This window comes from Lynx rufus, unplaced genomic scaffold (assembly GCF_022079265.1).
Source record: "Lynx rufus isolate CCGP_SWC_20201006 ecotype Redwood Valley unplaced genomic scaffold, mLynRuf1.p SCAF_4, whole genome shotgun sequence".
Lineage (NCBI taxonomy): Eukaryota > Metazoa > Chordata > Mammalia > Carnivora > Felidae > Lynx > Lynx rufus.
Window position 1 is genome coordinate 25,649,432 of NW_025814856.1, and position 21,505 is coordinate 25,670,936.

At 45.4% G+C, this 21,505-nt stretch overlaps 1 protein-coding gene across 2 annotated transcripts in view; it reads left to right on the forward strand.

Annotated features, from left to right (window-relative positions):
- The first annotated feature begins 9,067 nt into the window (after positions 1 to 9,067).
- The window catches only part of ABHD6 (abhydrolase domain containing 6, acylglycerol lipase), a 53,281-nt gene continuing 40,843 nt past the window's right edge, over positions 9,068 to 21,505 (forward strand). For both annotated transcript variants that reach the window (XM_047096598.1, XM_047096599.1), the window contains exon 1: positions 9,068 to 9,384. The gene's annotated coding sequence lies outside the window, so the exon portion shown is untranslated. The remainder of the gene's footprint in view (positions 9,385 to 21,505) is intronic.

Sequence of the window (21,505 nt, forward strand, 5' to 3'; positions counted from 1 at the left end):
TTCATTTTACACATGAGGAAACTAGCCTCAGAGAGGGTGTCGCTTGCACCAGCTCTCGGAGCTACCAAGCTGGGACTGTTTGCCACCAGAGTATGAGCACTTAGTTGGTCCCCTATACCATTTCTTCTCTGGTATGTAGCACTGACAAGGCCCTGCCAGTATTCCAGCTCAGAACACTGAGAACAATCCATGTCCCACCCCCTAGACTCCCAGCAAGCTGGGATGTTTTCTCTCCCATATTCTGAACTCCTCCACTTACCCCACACATAAGGAGCATGAGAACTTGGGAGATACCCCATGCTGTGAGTAGGAGACCTCAGTAGGGGGTGTGGTGTTCTCCAGGGGCAGATATCCCTCCTGAGTCATCGCCCATTGGACAATTATTTACAAATCCACTGAAAATTACATCAGTCCCAAAGACAGGGTGAGGAGTGCAGCTATGAGCAGGTGTCAATCTTTTAAAAAAGTTTTTTAAATGTTTATTTATTTTTGACAGAGACAGACAGAGTTTGGGCAGGGGAGGGGCAGAGAGAGAGGGAGACACAAAATCCAAAACAGGTTCCAAGCTCTGAGCTGTCAGCACAGAGCCTGATATGGGGCTCGAACTCACAAACCACAAGATCATAAGCTGAGCGCTTAACTGACTGAGCCACCAAGGTGGTGTCAATCTTCAACCAAACAGTGACTCATAATTGATTCTTGATGCAGGAATCCTACTGCAGGATGACATTTCTCCTCTACAGGCAGAGCCTGCTCCAAAGTCAGCCAAGAACAAGATTTACTTGCAGGCCAGTGTCCTTCCTAAGACATGACCTTAAGAATTCAGCCCTGGAGATTTGTTGCCACAAGTAAGTCCCAGCCTGGAACCGGGAATCATTTTGCATCATGGGTGTTTTAGGGGATTTGTTATTCACTCATTTAACAGCCTACTAAATGTGGAGGGAGATACAGAGATGAATAAGGCAGCTCTTGCTCTTGGGGACTCAAAATTGGATAGTTAATTGGACTTGCCTTTGGTTTCAGTTTTCTGTGCCTCTGAGTCTTCATTGTGTATCCAGTGGCCAAAAAACAATTATGAATATGAATTACCAATGTAAATCTTGGACTCACACCTCTTTGAGCCACATTGGCCACCATTTTCTCTGGACCATTATGACCTCTCTGACTGCAGAGTCAGGAAGGGTGACCAACCCTCCCAGTTCGCCCAAAACTGAGGGGGGCTTTTGGTGCAAACACAGAGAAAGTCCTGAGCAAACTGGGATGAATTGGTTACCCTAGTTTAGCTGGGAACAAGGGCAGCAGGAAGAGAATGAGCAAGTGGGAGAGTAATAACAATAGTCAACATTTATTTCGTTTAAGAATTTAGTAATGGTTAGGGTGCCTGGGTGGCTCAGTTGGTGGCTCAGACGGTTGAGTGTCCAACTTCGGCTCACGTCATGATCTTGTGGCCCGTGAGTTCGAGCCCCGCGTCGGGCTCTGTGCTGACAGCTCAGAGCCTGGAGCCTGCTTCGGATTCTGTGTCTCCTTCTCTCTCTCTGCCCCTCCCCTGCTCGCTCGCTCTCTCTCTCTCTCTCTTTCAAAAATAAACATTTAAAAACAATTTTTAAGAAAGAATTTAGTAATGGTTAGAATAAATTTACGAAGTACTATATTACCCCTATTTTATAGAGGTGTAAACTGGGACCCAAAGAAAGGAAGCAACTTGTCAGAAGTGTATACTTGGTAAATGAAGAGTCAGGCCTGTCAGAGAGCAAATCCTGTGTTCCTGGCCATCACTCTGCACTGCCTCAGTGGTCTCATGTATAAATGTGGTGCAGATGAAGTCTCGAACGATGTTTGAGATGAATTCTCAGAGACTGGAAGGAGACTCCTCTGGAAGCAGTAGTCAGTGGAAGTCATGTTTCCATGGAGACCCAATCAGATCCAGCCAAGCTGCGTTTACATGTAGCCATAGCAGTGGAGAGCTGCCATCACTCAAATGTGGTGGATTTCTTAAGAAAAAGACCCTCAGTAACAATTTCCTGAGCTTCCACCAACGCCCATTCTATCATTCAAGACTTTGGTGGAGTCTCCACGGCAGCCTGCAAAATGTGAGTCATGTGCAAGTGTAGAAGGTGTTCATTGAGTACTGTGGTTAAGAGCACAGATTTGGAGACAGGTCTGTCTCTACTGCACCACTTGCTGGCCACACAAGCTTGGGCAAGTTACCTAACCTTGAGCCCAGTTTCCTTGTCTGTTAAATGGTGGAAGTCATAATATCCACACTGCACACTGTTGTAAAGATGAAAACAAATGGAATAGTGCATGAAAAGCACAATGCCCAGGACAGGGTAGGGAATGCAGAAGTGTTCACTACCTGTTAATTAACATCTGCTCATCCTATGTTTTTAAATGAGAACAATCCACCTGAGAACTGACACAAAGGAGCAGATGACAGTCTATTCCCCACAGCTGTGTTCTCCCCTTTACTTTGCCCCATACCTCTCTACTTCCTCCCATTGTCCTTTCCACCTCTGGCTCTTCGGCCTGTTTCCAGCCACTTGTGTGCCACTGGGAATAGATGACCAAACTTGGTACCTCCTGCTCCAGTCCCATTGGGTACTCAGTACCTCCAGTCCCTACAACCCCAACTGGGGCATCAGGAACCACTGCCTGAAGGGTGACCAAACTATAATCCATCCACATGGATGTGTGATCCAGCTCCCTGCATGACCTCACAGCTCAGAAAGGAGACAAGATAAAAACAAATGAAGAAGCATTATCCTTTTGATAAATTAGATTAGAGGGCATCGTGATTTAGATGGCATAATGTAACATATGACACTTTGAAAGTGTCATTAAGATGTTTATATCTAAGTGGCTACCTGGTGGGATGCTTAAGGGTCCCAGGAGAGACACCAGGGACAGCTAAGAGGGACAGGTCTCAGGACAGTGTCATGAGTGATGTGGATGCTGAAATGAAACCTGTGAGGACCTTAAGAAATATATGTTTTCTTAGCAAGAACTATGTGCTAAACACACACACACACACATTAGTAGCCTTCAGCCATTGATTCTCGGTTCACACTGGAGGCTTCATAATCTCTGTTCCCCAACTGATCCTTGACTATTCAAAGATGGTTTCTAAGCCCCTCTCAGAACTGGGCGAGCCCAGTAAATGCTTGGTGTATGAACCACACTGATGCTGATGGCTGATATTATGCACACGTCCTCTGTGCCAGGTCTGGTGCTAACCTGTAAACACACTATTCAGCTTGATCTTGTCTGCAACCCTGTGAGGTTGGTACCATCATCAATTGTTCGTCATCACCTCCTACGTATAGATGGCGAAACTCAGGTTTACATAGACAGATAGCTAGTAAGTGGCAGAGCTGGACCCGGATCCGCCGTCTTCACCTGAGAGTTGTTCCAGTGACTCAGACACTTGGAGCTCGTGTTTGCTCACCTGCTACCTGGCTGGCCCAGCCATCAGTCCCAATTTGGTACCTGTATCCCCAGTGTCCTTGGGGTACTGCTATCTCCCCTAACCTCAGTCAGTGTGGTTTAGGTGAGGTAGGGAAGGATTTCTTAAACAGGACATAAAAAGCACTAAACACAAAGGATAATTTAACAAAATTAATGTTTGTCCAAAAGCACTAAAGAAAGTGAAAACATAAGCCACAAACTGGGCTTTGCAGCACATATAACTTCAAACCATTAAGACACAGACAATTAGAAAGATGGGGAAATGACACAGATATTTCACAGACACGGAAACACAATGGCAAACAAATATATGAGTAATTGCTCAAGCCCATTAATGATAGGTGTAAAGATTAAGATCACAATGAGATACCCCTTCAGACCTACTAGATTACAAGCAGTCAGTCTGATGGTTCCAAGTGTTGGCAAGACCTTGAAGATATTCTCCTATGTTGTCCTTCTAAAAGTTTAGTTTTGCTTCTTATATTAAAGTCTTTAATTTATCTTGAATTAATTTGGAGAGGGGTGGGTTGTTAAATTCCATGTTTTTCTATATGAATAATCAATTGTCCTAGCATTTTTACCGAATTGTCCCTCCTTTCGCCAGTGATCTGAAATGTCACCTCCCTCATAAGTCAAGTTTCCTTATGTATGTGGATCTGTTTCTGTGATTTTTTTTTTTTTTTTTTTTTTTTTTTTTGAGTAGGCTTCATGCCCAGCATGGAGTCCAATTCCAGGCTGTGAGATCAAGACCTTAGCTGAGATCAAGAGTCGGATGCTTAACCAATTGAGACACCAAGGTGCTTCTTTTTCTGTGATTTTTATACTGTTTCATTAGTGTTTTTTTGTTTTTAAAAAATTTTTTTAACGTTTATTTATTTTTGAGACAGAGAGAGACAGAGCATGAACGGGGGAGGGGCAGAGAGAGAGGGAGACACAGAATCGGAATGGGGGAGGGGCAGAGAGAGAGGGAGACACAGAATCGGAAGCAGGCTCCAGGCTCTGAGCCATCAGCCCAGAGCCCGACGCGGGGCTCAAACCCTCGGACCGTGAGATCGTGGCCTGAGCCGAAGTCGGACGCCCAACCGACTGAGCCACCCAGGCGCCCCTGTTTCATTAGTGTTTTTATCTATCCCTACATGAATACACACTGTCCTAATAACTATACTTTTATAACAAGTCTTGATATCTAATTTTTCTTCATTGCAAATATTTTTACTTTTCTTGGACCTTTGCTCTTCCATATGAATCTTAGAATCAGCTCATAATTTTCTTTTTTACCAGCTCGTAATTTTTTTTTTACCACCTCGTTCCTAATTAATTATTGAAAAGCCCTGTTGAGATTTTGATTGGAATCATTTCTGATTTTGAAGGAAGCATTTCTAACTTTTCATTATTGAGAATGATAATTGTTGTAGGTTTTTAATTTTGGTGGCCGCCTTTTAACCTGCAAGGAAGTTCTCTTCCTAGTTTCCTATGAGTTATTACCAAGAAAGACTGTTGAATTTTAAAATTTTGCAAACATTGGGATGATCTTATAGTTCCTCTTTAATATATTGATGTGGTTAACTACAGGAATAGATTTCCTAATGTTAAACTATCCTGACATTCCTAGAATAAACCTGTCTTGGTAATGATACATCATCCTTTTTATATATTGCTGGACTCAATTTACTAATATTTTATTTAGGATTTTTACTTCTATGTTTTTGAGGGATTTAGGGGTAATATTGGTCTGATCTTGTTTGGTATGGAATTTAGACTGGTATAATAGGGTGAATTGGGATGTGTTCTCTCATTTTCTATTTTCTAGAAGGGCTTATGAGAGAGTAATATGATATATGTCTTGAAAGTTTAGACTCACTTCTAGAATCATCAGGCTTTAGTTTTTCCTTTGACTAAATATTTCACCAATTTCTCTAATAATTATAAGATTCATGTTTTCTATAGTTGACAACTGATAGAATTTGCTGGTGAATTGAACTTGTTATCACTATGTAGTGTCACTTTCCATCCTTAATGATTTTGTTAGTCAGTCACCATAACACAGTGGTGGTGTTTCTTTTGGATACTGTTTGTGAGGTGTATCATTTTCCACACGTTTACTTTTAACCTTCCCAAATTCCTATATTTTTTGGAGTGCCTCTTGAAACAGCACCTCTTGGATTTTTGTAACATCCAAGTTGACAATTTCTGACTTTTAACTGATGAGTTTAGTTAATTTACTATGATTATTAGTAAATCTGGACTTTTTTTTAATTACCTTTTTTGGGGGGAGGAATCTTACTTTTTCTACAATTCTTTGGGTTGGTTGGCATTTGTTTATTGGCTTATGTAATCCCCCCCCCTCCACTGGTTTGAAAGTTATACATGTTATTTATATTACTTTAGTGAATACCATTGACAATGTACCACACATAATTAACAAAAGCCAAAATTACTATCTTAATTCCCTTCCCACACAAATGCAAAAGCACTGGGACACTATTTTTTTTTTTTTACCACCTCATTCCTAATTGATTGTTGTCTCTTATTTTAGTTCTGACCTTGTGTAAACATACAGATTATGGGGGCGCCTGGGTGGCTCAGTTGGTTGAGTGTCCAGCTCTTAATTTCTGCACTGAGTGTTGTGCCTGCTAGGGATTCTCTCTCTTTCCCTCTGCCCCACTCCTCTGCTCTTTCTCTCTCTAAAAAAATAAAAAAATTAAAAATTAAAAATAAACTATGGATTATGCATTATGTCGTCATTATTGTTTTGTACTGACAATTTTGCTTAGATTCACTCTATTTACCAATTTCTTCACTCAGTATGCCTTCTTTCATTTCAGTTCTTAATTGGGTCTTTTTTTCTTCTTTCTGAGGTATACCTTCTAAGTTCAGTTAGTCAAGTCTTCCAGTTGTAAATTCACTTTATTTGTATTTAACCCTTATTCCTGAAAAGCTGAGGATCCAATTCTCAGGTCTTTGGAGATACTATTCAATGCCTTTGAGTTTCCTATGTTGCCATTCAGAAATCTGCAGGAAATCTAATTCCTTTTCTGGGGAATAATCTTTTTTATCTTTAGCTGTTTTTAAGTTCTTTGTTTTTATTTTTATTTATTTTTATTTATTTTTAAGATTTTTATTTATTTTAAGAGAGAGAGAGCAGGCAAGTTGGGGAAGGGCAGAGAGAAAGGGAGAGAGAGAATCTCAAGCAGGTTCCATGCTCAGCATGGAGCCCAACACAGGGCTTGGTCTCATGACCTGACCCAAAATCAAAAGCCTGGATGCTTAACCAACTCTTAATTTCGGCTTAGGTCACGATCTCAGGTTTGTGGGTTGAGCCTCATGTGGGACTCTGTGCTGACAGTGCACATTGACAGTGTGGAACCCGCTTAGGATTCTCTCTCCTCTCTCTCTGCCCTTCCTCTGCTTGCATATACACACATGTGCGCGCTCTCTCTCTCTCTCAAAATGGATGAATAAATTATTTTTAAAAAGATTTTATTTTTAAGTAATCTCTACACCCATCATTGGGCTCGAACTTACAACCCTGAGACCAAGAGTCGCATGTTCTACCCACTGAGACAGCCAGGCACCCCTTCTTTGTTTTTAGTGTCCTGCAGTTTCACTACAATGTCTCTTGGTGTGGATTTCCTATTATTTATCTTGCTTAGGATGTGTTATGCTTCCTAAAACTGGGGATTCATGTCTTTTTTCTGCTTTAGAAATTCTCACCCTTTACCACCTCAAATATGGCCTCTCCTCCTTTTAAAAAAAAACTTTTTTAACGTTTATTTATTTTTGAGACAGACAGAGACAGAGCATGAATGGGGGAGGGTCAGAGAGAGGGAGACACAGAATCTGAAACAGGCTCCAGGCTCTGAGCTGTCAGCACAGAGCCCGACGCGGGGCTCGAACTCACAGACTGCAAGATCATGACCTGAGCCGAAGTCGGCTGCTTAACTGACTGAGCCACCCAGGCGCCCCTGGCCTCTCCTCCTTTGATGCTGCTTAAATGGATTTTAGATCTACTCAGTCTATTCTGCATATTTTGTAATATCTTGTTTTCATATTTTTCATGTCATATCACTCTGTTGTCTTCTGATTAATTTCTTCAGATAGGTCTTCCAAATCACCATATTTGGTTAATCATGATCCATGAGAATCCTGAGCAACTTACTCTTTGATGAGTACACTATCCCTGAAGCTCTGAGAACAATTCCATGAAGCATGTCGAATGCAACTCTTGAAATCTGAATGATGAGACGGCCAACGTCTTAGAGGAAGATGCTTCAGCCCAAGCCAGGGAGATTGTCCCTAACTCTGGATGGATTCCAGCAGCCCTAACAGAGGCAGATTTTACGAGGTAGTTACCAGTGGCCTCAGAGATGTTCCCTTGCCACATCTCTGAAGCTTTTTGTCCATGACCCATTCTTAAAAACCAGGACCTGCCCAACTCAACCAGGTTCTGCCAGTCTGGAGGGTTTGGCAGGAGGGAGGCTGCCTTTGTGGTGGAGTTAAATACCAAGAGAGTCCTGCTGGGCACTAGTCCCACCTAGGTCTGGAGCAAGAGGCAGACAAGGAAGCCTTCATTCAGGGCAGCAGAAGATACCACTCCTCACCCCCACCCCTCACACACTGCTCAGCACATAGTAAGTGCTCAGTAAGATTTTATTATATGAATGAATAAACACTCTGATGGAAGAAGTCCCTAGTGCAGTGTGGGCCTGCTGGAGGAAGTGACATCTAAATGGAGGCATAGAAAAAATAAATAAATTGAGGCACAGTCAAGAGGAAGTAGTCAGGCCAAGAAGAAAAAGAAGAGTTCTTGGTGGAGGGAACAGCCCATTCAAAGGCCAAAGTGGTAGAATTCAGCTTGGGCACCCTCAGAATACTAGATGAGGGTGCAGTGGTAAACTGAGGCCAGATGCTCAAAAATCCCGGCTTTGTGGTAGATAAGCTAGTCAAACAACACCATTTGAATTTAATGGGTGATAACTTTTATGCTCCCCTCCTAATTTTTTATTTATTTGCCTAATTAGGTTTAACTGTCCTTAAAAAGAAGAAATGACCATAGTGGGGATTCAACCAGCAGTGGATGAAAGCCTTTCCAAGATTACTATTTTGTGTCCCACCCTCTCCCCCACCACCCCCAGCTTTGGAACCAGGTGCAGGGTTTGAATTCCCAATTCTGTCCTTTATAGGCTGAACCCATGGGCAAGCGGCTCACCTTTCTTCTGAGAAAGGAAGCCAATCACAACGCGTACCTTACAGTATTAAATGAGACGACATGTGTAAGGCAGTGTTGCTTGGCTTGCCTGTGAGCCTGTGCGTATCTTTCTGAGCTTTTGGGGGGCAGAGATCCAGCCAGAGTCACTTTGGAGCCACGTGCCCAGTAGCACTAGGCACATAGTAGCTGCTCAGTAAATGAAACAACGCCTCGACGAACTCTGGCGGTGCCTTGTGGAACTGTGGCTCCTTGGGTCCCAGTCCGTAGCCTTTGCCCTAAGTGAGCTGTTTAGGGGCGGGGCGGGGTGGCCGGGTTCTGCCCTCGGCACTTAGCGCTGAGCGCGGAGAGCAATAGGCGCTGGCATTGGGGCCTGGGCTCTTAAGTGCTTGGAGACAGGTTGCGGAGGTCGGGTTGTGGACGCCACTAACTCGCCCCTCCGGGTTTAACGCTCTGAGCTGGGGCGCAGAGGAGCTTAGATTAGACCGGACGCTGCAGCCGCGGAGCTGCGCCAGGGGCGACGAAGGCGGAGCCGGCTTTTCCGTCGGCTGACTCAGGCCGGCGCGGCGCGCCTTTAAGGCGTCCGGCTGAGCCGGGCGCGGGGAACCGAGCGACGCGGGCACGAGCGCAGCTGCCGGACGCGAGCGCGTCTGGGGGACGAGGACTGGCCTCTGGATCCCGCGGCACTATCCGGGCGCCTGAGGTCAGGTCAGGTGAGCGCCGGCGGGCCGGGCGGGGGGTGCGCACCTGAAAGGGAGGGTATCCGGGGGCTCCCCTCCCCCCCCGCCCCGGCCCTGTGACCTGCCCTCCACTTTTCGTTGCAAGGCTGCCTGGCCGCCCCGCAAGCGGCGCACGGGGCGAAATGGGTCGGGAACCTGCACCTCTGTTTCTACTCGGTTCTCTCGCTCCGGCATTAGCCCCTGCACGCTCCCCTCCAGTGCCTGGATAGGTTTGACATTCCCCGAATCCCAGATGCCCCTACTTCCCAGGCGGCCTGCTGCCCTAAGCCCAGGGACGAGGTGAGGCTGGGTCGGGGACCTGCACCCTTTTTCTGTTCCGCCTCCCACCGCTGGCTCCGGCACCAGTCCTTCTGCGTCCCTCCGGGTGGCTGGATGGTTTGGAGGCTCCTGCACCCTCGTTCCTCTCACTTCCCGAGGAAAGGCTGCAGCTCGACCTCCCAGCTAATGGCGCCAACCCCCCGTCCGGTCCCCAGATATCTGCGCCCCTCGGGACCTCCCCCAGCCAATACCTACCCCCAGCAGCTTTTTAGCTCACTTTTCCTCAGCCCACCCCAGTTCCCCTGGCCTCATGCCCTCTCCTCCCAGCAACCCTTGAGTCAAGATGCTGGTACAACCATCCCAACAGCCTGGTGCCGCCCGGCAACCCCCAGCATCCCCCGCCTACACTTTCACTGGCTTCTTGGCAGCCTTGGAAATTCGGATTGTGTAACGCTGGCTGCAGGGCAGAGCACATGCAGATGAGTGGAGGAGGCCAAGTTGACAAGAGAGATAGGGAGAGAGGAAGAGGGTGCTAGAGGGTCTAGAGGCTGTGCATCCAGGGATATGTACCTTGAGCCCTTTTTGTGCTCCGAGGTTTGGTTGATTAAGAAGAGGTTTCAGCTTGGACTGGAGACCAGCATTTGCCTCACCTCTCACCTGTTCAGAAAACCCTAATGGCTGGCTCTACCTGGCTGGGAGTTAAGTTATTATAAATAATAGCTGACATAGAATAAATACTGGCTGCCAGATCATGTGCTAAGCACCTTTAGAGGATTACCTGCCTTACTTCTCCCAACAGCTCCCAGAGGTAGGTACCAATGTTATGCCCATTTCTCAGAGGAAGAATGTGCCCCCTTCCCAGGGCACAGTGAATCTGACCTCAAAGCCCCCATTCTGAACCACTAGACTTATTTTTACCCAACTGTAACTAATACATTCTTATCAACATTTTTATAACATAGGAAGTCAGAAATAAGAGAAATTAATAATCTATGTTCTTAGCACCAATTTATTTTTCTAAAAATATTTTCTCAGACCAACGAGGGGTCCTGGGTGTCCTCCTCAAGGAGACTGATGCCCAAAGACAAGGGACATGCTGGAGGCCATACAGCTAAGAAGTACCAGGGCTGGGATGCTAAACATGTCCTGGGATGGTCAGTCCTCACTTCCTGGGTTCCCAGTACTGCCCCAGCCCATCAGCCTAAGCCCCTGGAGATTCTGTTCCCTCTTTGTATCCTGATTCCCCCCTCCCCCACCCCCTGCCTCCTGTGCTATAATCCAGGCAGGTGACCTGCTGCCTTTGCTTAGGCTGTTCCCTCCTCTGGGAGTGCCCTCCCTGGAATCTCTGAAGTCTAAATCTTACCTTAGCTCCAGCTCAGCGGTCCCCTCTAGGAACACACCTCTGATTCCTCCCCTGGCCCCAACTGAAAGTGATTCCTTTCTCCCCTGGGATCTTATAACTGGGATCCTACTGCCTTCCACCTTCATGATGGCATTTGGAAAGTTCTGTCTGCATGTGTCTGCCTGTGCTCTCTGGGGCAGCTATGCTGGTGGGATCAGAAGCGTTCCTCAAGACCCTTTTTCCCATCTGCCTGGTGAAGCCCCAGGACAAAAGGGGAGAGAGAGAGAGAAAGAGAGATCCGGGGTGGTGGGGTGGTGGGGAGAGTTATGACATGGTTTCCAAAGTAACGATAGACTCAGAATTTCTGAACCCTGCAACACTAAACTCCCTTCATTGAGCTACAGCCTGATCACAGGGAGAATGGCTCAGCATGGTACCTAACATTATGATTACAGGTTTGTTTTTGTTCATGACCCAGAGGATTCCCCCCAGAGAATCAGAGAGACTTGGGTCCAAATCCCACTGCTACCACTGCTACCTGTATGGCCATTGGCCTATTATCTAACCTCTCTGAGTCTTAGCTTCTGGTAATGGCACCTGTTTCAGAAGGCAATGGTAAGATTTAGATAAAGCACAAGGTCCAGCATGTGGTAAGCACTCAGTAAGCACCAGCTATTATGGAGAGTGAGACAGTGTTGGCTCCACTTTGAATTACTGGAAATGTATTCAATCGTTACTGACTGGCTCATATTGACTCTGCTTAGAGGTGGGCCAGAGGAGTCCCAACCAAGAAGAGGTAAGCATTTTTTTTTAAGATTTTAATTTTTAAATCATCTCTACACCCAAAGGGGGCTTGAACCCACAACCTCAGGATCAAGAGTCACATGCCCCACCGACTGAGCCAGCCAGGCACCCTGAGATAAGCATCTTGTGTGTGTGGTCAGAAAGGCCTCTGAAGCTTTCTTCGACACTACACCGTCCATTGCTTTGGTAGAAAGAATGGTCTTTTCTGTTTTTTAGCTTTAAAAATCTGAGCTTTGAGTTCTGTGAGGCTGTGAGGCTGCACATATGTAGAGTAAACGTGTGAATACAGTTCATGCAATTGTAAGTAATTGTGAAACTACTGATAGGAAGATAAAACACTCGTTCTTAGAGGTTACATGGGTTTGCACTATGTGTTGGTTCAGACTTATCTTTGGGGCAAAAGGTTTGAATCAAAGATTTACTTTGGATTAGGGAGGGAAGGAAAATAACAGTGAGTGTTTTTTCCTAGTAAGTAGCTCAGAGTAGAAATCACCTTCCCTACCAGTCATATTCTTTACCAATGCCTGATTGTTTTGGTGACTAGGTCAATTTTTACAGTGATGAGTGTTCAAAAGAAAAGGACCAGGAATGTCTCCCTCAAAGCTAAGTGTTTGGAATATGCTGGAAAACCGGCTCAGTGGGTTGAAAAAAAAAAATCGTTAAAATTTCTCCTAATTTGATTATTGGCATAAGTTACGATTGCCTTTGATAATTTCAAGACTGTTGTGCTTAAATATTTTAAGTCATACATTTTTGTAAGTTTTCATGGTTCTGTGGCATTTAGCAGGCTATAGGACTTTATCTCTGTGACCCTGTAGGGACATAAATACTTTTCATACTGTCAACATGGTGGCTATCAACTTCAAATTAAATAAATTTAAAAATTCTCTTCTTAAGTCACACTAGCCACATTTCAAGTGCTCAATAGTGACTGTATTAGGTAGAGCAGATGGAGAACATTTCCATCTTTCCAGAAAGTTTTGCAGGATGGCGCTGTTTATATCAAAAAGGCCATGGGCGAATAGGGTTAAGTTCCATTCTTTCTGGCAAGTCACTTGCGGACCAAGAAATGGAATGTGCCGAGGATATTTCATTGTCAAGAATTAGGATGATACTCAAATCCCCTTAGCCTCATTTTCGCTTTCTGGTTCACTGTCGTTTAACCCTGCCAGGTTCAAAGGATTAGGGAGAAGACGGAATCAAATGAAATGTCTTCTAGCAGTGTTTCTCCATCCTGGCTGCGTGTTAGAATGGCCTAGGGAATTTTAAATTATTTTATTTTATTTTGAGAGTGAGAGAGAGCGCGTGCAACTCACATGCACAGGAGCAAGGGAGGGGCAGAGAGAGAGGGAGAGAGAGAATCCCGGTCAGCCTGAAGCAGGACTCGATCTCACACCCGTGAGATCATGACCTGAGCCAAAATCAAGAGTGGGAGACTTAGCCAACCTAACCATCCAGGCGCCACCGCCTAGGGAATTTTTTTAAAATACCCATGTCCAGCCTCTGCCCCAGGCCAAATGAATCTGAATCTCTGGGGATGGTTTCCCAGAATCTACATTTTTAAAATGCTACCTGGGGGAGTCTGTGCAGCCAGGCCTTCAAGACTGTGAACTTAAAAGAAAAAAAATCCCTGAGGACTGGAAGACAGTGTTTCAAGGTAGATATAGTAAGTGGCTAAGAATGCTCCTTATTGATTTACTTTAGCAATAAATCCAGGGTTGGAGGTCAGTGGGTTCACTTCCTCCAAAAGGGCTCTCGGTTGAGGACAGCTTTGTCCCCAAGGGTGCATTTGGCAGTGTCTGGAGACATTTTTTCTTGTCACGACTTAGGGGTGGCTTCGAGTGGGTAGAGGTCCCAGATTCTGCTAAATATCCTACAATACATAGGACAGCCTCCCACAACAAAGACCTAGCTGGCCCAAAATGTCAGTTGTGCCACAGCTGAGAAACCCTGATCTAGACACAATTTTTGCAAACCACAGTCCTATCTGACCTTGGATGTAGTTGTCTCTTGAAAGAAGGTCAAGATATGCTCCTAAACTGAGCCCTCAGAAACCCTCTGGATCGTATTCCAGGCTTTCCGATCCCAGAAGCCACGTAGGGTGTCACTGCCTGTTGTTGGATGCGTTTGGGGCTGCACCAAGGAAACTGCTGATTCAGGGGCACAGGGCAGTCTGCGGATGACGTGGGGAGAGGTTCTTACACTGCTGCAGGTTGGGATCCTCTTCTTTTTGTGAAGCAATTATATAAAGTAATAGCAGCCTTTGCCTTGGGCTGTTTTCCAGAAGCTGTGGCTCTGTGGCTGTTGGCGTTGGATGTTTACTTTGTGATATACCCCAAACAAGATTCGAGCCTTGTGTGTGATGAATTTTGGGAATGGAGCAATGGGCTAGACTCTGGGAGTATCAAGACAGCAGCACAGACACGCCCACTGACTCCCGCATCTGAGTGGCACTGGAGGGGATGGAGGGGTGGCAGGGCTGCCTCCCCAGGCCTGGGAGGGCAGGCAGGGTCTTCCCGGCTCTACAGAGTGAGCACTTGGTATCTGCCTGTCACTGCTTGGGGCAGTCTCCACGCATCCTCTCATTTTGTCCTTTCACAGGGGCTGTAGGAGGTCAGCTGATTCGCCAAGGTCACACAGCTGGTGGGTAGCGGAGCAGAGATTTGAACCCAGGCTGTAGAACTGCAGAACTGAATCCCCCAAGGAGCATTTACAGACTGGGGCTGTGCTTCCCAGCCGAGACTTGTAGGATGAGCTGGAGCTCACCAGGCAGGGGGGGAGAAAAGGCACATGGGGGAGAGGGTATCATGCGTGCCAGAGCCGTGGAGGTATGAAAGAGCATGACATGTCAGGGATTATAGCTCACTCAGAGATGGGGTGTGTGTGACAGGAGAGGATGATGCTTGAGAGACGGGAAGGTATGAAATCCTATGTAGCCGTGTGAATCGTGCTGAGGACCACTGGGAGCCACTAGTGGAATGGGATGGAGGCAGAGAAAGAGCTGTGTGACATTGGGCAGCTTGCTTAACCTCTCTGAGCCCCAGCCTCCCATCTGAGAAAGGCCTCTAAAACTCAGCACTGCGAAGATTGTTCATTTTGTTGGTGACCATGAGGAACAGAGTGAAAGAGTGGCCTGCAGTGGCACTGGTGGACAGCCCTGTTGATTTGTGACCTCCTGGCTTATCCTTATTTACAAAGTGCCTGCCACAGGCAAGGCAATGTGTCCTCAAGTGCTGTGGCAAGGTGCAGAGATGTAGTAAGACTTGTGTTGAAGACTTGCAGCCTCATGGAGGGCGTAGTGAGTGTTCTCACGGGTACTGTGATAGAAGACACATATCCCTAGGGCCACAAGAGACGAGTATGCTGACAAAATATCTGAGGCATGGAGGTTCCTAATGCCTGGGGGACCAAGGGCAGGTACACTGAAGGAGATAACTCCTAGCTCTGCCAGAAAGATTCGTGAAGGAAAAGATCGGGGTAAGTCATGGGCATCTTCCAGGTAGAGAGATTGGGGGAAATAGAGAAAAATAAAAAACCGGCTCAGGTGCGGTCACCCAGAGGGTCAGAGTATCAGCATTTCTGGTATCTGATTCCCTGCGGTTTCCAGGTTATAGAGGGGAAGCAGAAGTCATCATAGTAGGAAAATATTCAGTGATGAACTTGCCACGTACAGACTGAGCCTCCACTCTATCACCCCTCCCTCTGTATTCAAGCCAGGCTCCGGGACCATCTACATCTTGGTCATCTCTCCCAGCTCGTAGGATGTTTTGCAAATACATACAGGACAAACACTGAAATTGTAACTCTTGTGAGAGAGGCAAGACTTCATGAAATGAAAGCAAGCGATGTTGGAGAACTGCTGGAATGACATGTCAAGGCAGTAATAGATGAGGATCTGGCAGTGTGACACCTGATGAAGAAAAGGAGAAAGAGGCTTGAAAATCAAACAAGCAAGCCCTTGAGAGATCAATTGGGTATGTTTGCAAAAATGTCCTTTTTGCAATAGCACTGGTCACCAAATGTTAACTGGAAGGATTTATCAGGCTTTAAAATGATCCACGTGAGATTTATTCTTTGTTCTAAGAATTAGCACAGGATTGCAGTTATGACCTAATTTTGTTTAATGTTTACTATTGCTTTTAAAATACATTTGATTTGGGGTTTTTTTAATGTGGATTAAGTTCTAAACAGAACTGTTTTCCTCTTAACTGTGAACTCTCCCGTGTGGTTTCACCATGTCCCTTTTTCTGATGCTGATTCTCCTGGGTTACAGAGATGTCCTTCGGAAGGAGATTCTGGCTAGAAAGAAGGTGGGGACCAGCTCACAAAGGGCCCTGAATGCTGGGCCTCTGCTGGGAGCCAGAAATCTTGTCCTGATTAAAAAAAAAAAAAAACAACAAAAAAAACCTCCTGGCTGTTGATAACAGGGCTCCTTTTTGTGGAACTCCGACTTTGTTCCTGCAGTTAGAAAATGCTGTCGACCAACTTCACCTCCTTTAGAAGTGATAAAACCCTCTTTAATCTCCTTGCTTTTCCTTTTATTTCGAATCACAGATTCCACAATGGGAGAATGTTTTTCTTCGGGGTGCTGAGGTTCTATTTTAGGCCCTCTGCGATTGCATACCCATATAGAAGGCTATTTTAATTCTTTTCAGTCATGTGGAAGATAGTCACTTAAGCGGTGCTCTTTCTAGCACTTTACCTTTGAGAGGTGACCTCAGCTGATGACAGTGCATGCATTTGCACTAATCTGTAAGAGAGGTGCTGGAATAAAAATTTGTTCTGGACTCCCTGAGAGCCTGAAGGCTTTGGGATCTTTGGAGATCAAAGGTCAAGTGACTTTGGCTCTTCGTTTATCCAGCAGGAGACTGTCTTGTATTTCTGTAGAGTTTCTTGTTTAAAACAAAAGTTTTGGGGGCGCCTGGGTGGCTCAGTCCGTTAAGCGTCCAACTTCGGCTCAGGTCATGATCTCACAGTTTGTGAGTTCGAGCCCCATGTTGGGCTCTGTGCTCATAGCTCAGAGCCTGGATCCTGCTTCAGATTCTGTGGCTCCTTCTCTCTCTGCCTCTCCCCTGCTCATGCTTTCTCTCTCTCTCAAAAATAAGTAAACATTAAAAAAAAAATTAAAAAAAACAACAACAAAATTTTTTTAACGTTTATTCATTTTTAAGAGACAGAGACAGAGTGCAAGTGGGGGAGGGGCAGAGAGAGAGGGAGACACGAAACCTGAAGCAGGCTCCAGGCTGTCAGCACAGAGCCTGACGCAGGGCTCAAACCTGCAACCATGAGATCATGACCTGAGCCCAAGTTGGATGCTTAACCGACTGAACCACCCAGGCGCCCCTGGGCTTTCTTGGCAGGCAGTTATTTCAGACGATCACCATAGTCTACATCTTAACCCGAGCAGTGGTGTTTTGAAGATTCTAGGCTAGGTCAGGGCATACGTTGCGTATTTTATTGCTTGTTTCTTGACTGATACAATTTTTTAGAAGACAGCTGCAAGACACATGAGCTACTTCCCTTCCAGCAGAAGTCCTGATTGAACTGCATAACTTTCTCCCCACTGACTGTGTCCCCTTCTCCAGGCAATCGGGGGTAACAGGATTATCTGGTTCTCTGATTCCCTGCCCACAGGACCAGCCAGGCTAGGCTGAATTTCCTTGCCCGACAAGCTGCCTTAGCGGGTAGAAGCAGGGGAGGGAGTTGTGGGCTTGGCTGGTTCTTGAGCCAGAACACCCAGGGGAACCAGTTGCTAGCACTTTGGAACCTAGAGAGACAGAGTACTCCTCTTATCAGTACCTCTCCCAGAGCCACAAAGGAGATATGCATTTCCAGTTTATGCACATGTATGGTTCCAGAATGGAAATCCTTATCTTTTGTCTTAGAATGCTGGACTTGATCAAGGACTGAAGTTCCTGTCAAACTGACTTAACCTTTGGATAGTCACACAAGGCAGGAGCTCTCCCAGTCTTTGTTATCTTAGTAGGCAGCCTGTGTAGCTTGTGGAGAGAGAGAGAGAGGGAGGCAGGCTACCGGCCTTCATATTTGTATTTGTTTCTTCCCTTATTATGTGAAACAATTAAGGTTTGGTCGCTCTCTCTCTCATGGGCCTTTTTTTTTTTTTTTTTTTTTTAATAAATTGAACTGTATCTTACTTACTTATTTGTTTATTTTTGAGAGAGATAGAGAGTGGGAGTGAGTGAGGAGCAGAGAGAGAGAGAGAATCCCACAAGGTGTAAAGAGAGAGGGAGAGAGAGTGTGGAGCCCGGAATGGTTCTCAAGTTCACCTGACACGGGCCTTGAGCTTATGAACCGTGAGCTCATGACCTGAGCCAAAGTCGGATACTTAACCAACTGAGCCACCCAGGCGCCCCTGCTGTGGGCCTTTTAATTAGCTTAGAGTCCACAACTGGCCAGAAGAAGTTTTTGTGCTAATGAAAGTGTTCTCTATGCTCCCTGCCCAGGATGGTGGCCATTAGCTACATGTAGCTCTTGAGCAGGTGAAATGTGACTAGTGCACCTGAGGAACTGAACTCTACATTGTATTTAATTTTGATCAACTTAAACAGCCACATGTGGCTAGTGGCAACGTATTGGACAATGCAGGATAGACCATTCTATTTCAGGACTTTATATTATATTTTGTAATTAAATAGAGAAAGCCTTACACATGGACATGATAGTAATTCAAAAGATATAACAGGGGGCCACCTGGGTGGCTCAGTCGGTCCAGCGTTCGACTCTGGATTTCCGCTCAGGTTGTGATCCTGGGCCATGGGATCATGCCCATGTTGAGCTCCTTGGTGAGCATGGAGCCTGCTTGAGATTCTCTCTCTCTCTCTCTCTCTCTCTCTCTCTCTCCCTCTCCCTCTCTCCCTCTCTCCCTCTCTCCCTCTCTCCCTCTCTCCCTCTCTCCCTCTCTCCCTCTCCCTCTCTCTCTCTCCCTCTCTCCCTCTCTCCCTCTCTCCCTCTCTCCCTCTCTCCCCCTCTCTTTCTCCCTCCCCCCTCCCTCCCCCTCTCTTTCTCCCTCCCCCCCCTCCCTCCCTCCCCCTCTCTTCCTCTGCTCCTTCTCTGTCTCTAAAAAAAGGTCAAAAGATACAAGATGCAGCCATGGTAACCAGTTTCCTGTGTATCCTTCTCCCTCCCTCTCCTCTCTTTCTGTCTTTCTGTCTCCTTTAATGCAAAAGGTATTATTCTATCCATTCTCTGCTGTTTCTTGTTTTTTGGTGTTGCTTTTTTTTTTTTTTTTTTGAGTTAACAGTGAATTTTGGGGGACACCTGGGTTACTCAGTGGATTAAGTGTCTGACTTTTGGTTTCAGCTCAGGTCACGGTTCGTGAGATCAAGCCCTGCATCAGGCTCTTTGCTGACTGTGGAGCCTGCTTGGGATTCTCTCACTCCCTCTCTCTCTGCCCTTCCCCTGCTCATGCTCTCTCTCCCTTTCTCTCTCTCAAAATAAATACATAAATTTTTTAAAATCTTAAAAAAGAATGAACCTTGGAGGTCATTACTCATAAAGACAAATAGAACTGCCTCATTATTTTAATGGCTTATGTTTAATTTTATTTGTATTTAATGGCTATACATAATACTTCCTTATAAAGCTATACCATTGTTTACTTAACAGATGCCCTATAAGTGGGCATATGAGTTAATTTCACTCCTTTGCCATGATAGATTCTACCGTGACACGTAACCTTCCACAAACATGATTTCATACACTAGGTACAAACAAACTCTTAGAAGAGATTCTTAGGTTGAAGGTATGTGCATTTTACAATGTCACAGACTTTAACAAATTGCCATGCATAGAGTTTGTTCATGGGAATATAAATTGGTACATTGTATAGAGCATCTATTTGCCCACAGTCTCTGCAACATAGACTGTTTCTAAACTTTTTGTTTTTTGCTGGTACGGTAAATAAAGATTGCTGAGCCAACTGGGTGGCTCAGTTGGTTAAGTGGCTGACTTTGGCTCGGGTCATGATCTCACAGTTTGTGAGTTTGAGCCCAGCATTGGGCTCTGTGCTGACAGTGTGGAACCTGCTTGGGATTCTCTCTCCCTCTCTCTCTGCCCTCCCTTGTGTGCTCTCTCTCAAAATCAATAAGTAAACTTAAAAAAAAAAAAAAAAGGATACCACTTTAAAAAATTAAGACTGCCATTAGCTTGTCAATTTAATCTGCATTTCTCTTATTATAAATGAGCTTGAGGGTCTTTTTATATGTTTGAAAGTCATTTGTGTTTACTTTCTGATAAATTATCTACTCAGATCATTTGCCCATTTTCCTATTGGATTTTGTTGTTGTTTTGATTTTTAGGAACCTTTTGTGCATTCAGGAAATTAGTCTGTTGTGTCTGAGTATGTATTGACAAATCTTGATCTTGGTCATGGTGTATCTTTCCATGTGGACATTGAAAACATGTTTATGCAGTGAACATGTTAATCTTTTCGTTATGGCCTCTGGACCTTCTATCTTACTTAGACTTTCCCTGCTCAGATATTTTCAAACAGAGTTCTTATGTTGTCTTATAGAACTTCCATGGTTTTATTTTACTGTTTTAGGTTTAACTCTTTGACTCCTCTGAAATAATTCAGGGGTTTTGTGGATTTACCTTCCCATTCTTCTGCCATGGTGCCTTGGCACTGTGTCTCCCTTTCCAGCCCTGGTTTTGAGCTGTGGGGTCCCTCTAGCAGCCACTCTGGTAGAAACATTATCCTCCTTTGTTCCCTGGCTGCCACCTTCTCATTCCTTTCTTTATTCTGTGTTATGTTGTTATGTTGTGTTATGTTATTTTTTAAGTAAGCTCTATGCCCAACTTGGGGCTTGAACTCAGAACCCTGAGATTAAGAGTTGCATGCTCTACCAGTCAGACCCCCCTCTTTTTTTTAATTAAAAAATGTTTAATTAATTCTACACCCAGTGTGGGGCTCGAGCTTAGAACCCTGAGATCAAGAGTCACATGCTCTACCAACTGAGCCAGTCAGACCCCCCTCTTTTTTTTTAATTAAAAAATGTTTAAATAAATTCTACACCCAGTGTGGGGCTCGAGCTTAGAACCCTGAGATCAAGAGTCACATGCTCTACCAACTGAGCCAGTCAGACACCCCTCTTTTTTTTAATTAAAAAATGTTTAAATAAATTCTATACCCAGTGTGGAGCTCGAACTTTGAACCCCGAGATCAAGAGTTACATGCTCTACCAATGGAGCCCGCCGGGCGCCCCTTCTCATTCCTTCCTAAGTACAACTTTTAGGGAAACCCTAATGACGAATGGAGAAGGCAAGTTTCAGTCTTTGGGGGTCTTAGTTACGTTTGTAGGTCTCAGAGCCCCCTTTCACCTGAGTGTGCCTGTCCCCCCCCCCACCCCCCCCACCCCCACCCACACACACCCTGCTTCTTGCCTTTCTCCCCACTGCAGTCCAGGAGTCACCAACTCACTCCCAGCTCTGTCCTGTCACTGCACATTTCTTCTTTGACCTCCTTCATGCCTTCCTAGGCCTGGCTCATTATCTGCTGTGCCCTGCCCTTTGTGCTGGTTTCTTAATTGGGGTAGGTGAGCCAAACACAAGGTGGGCTATGAAGCCACACCTGTGCCCGTGCCCAGGATGAGAGAAGGCCATGCCAGCCATCGCGCCACCTCTGCCTCCGTCTCTGGTGAAGCCAGCAATTTTGTGGCTGTTAGCAATTCA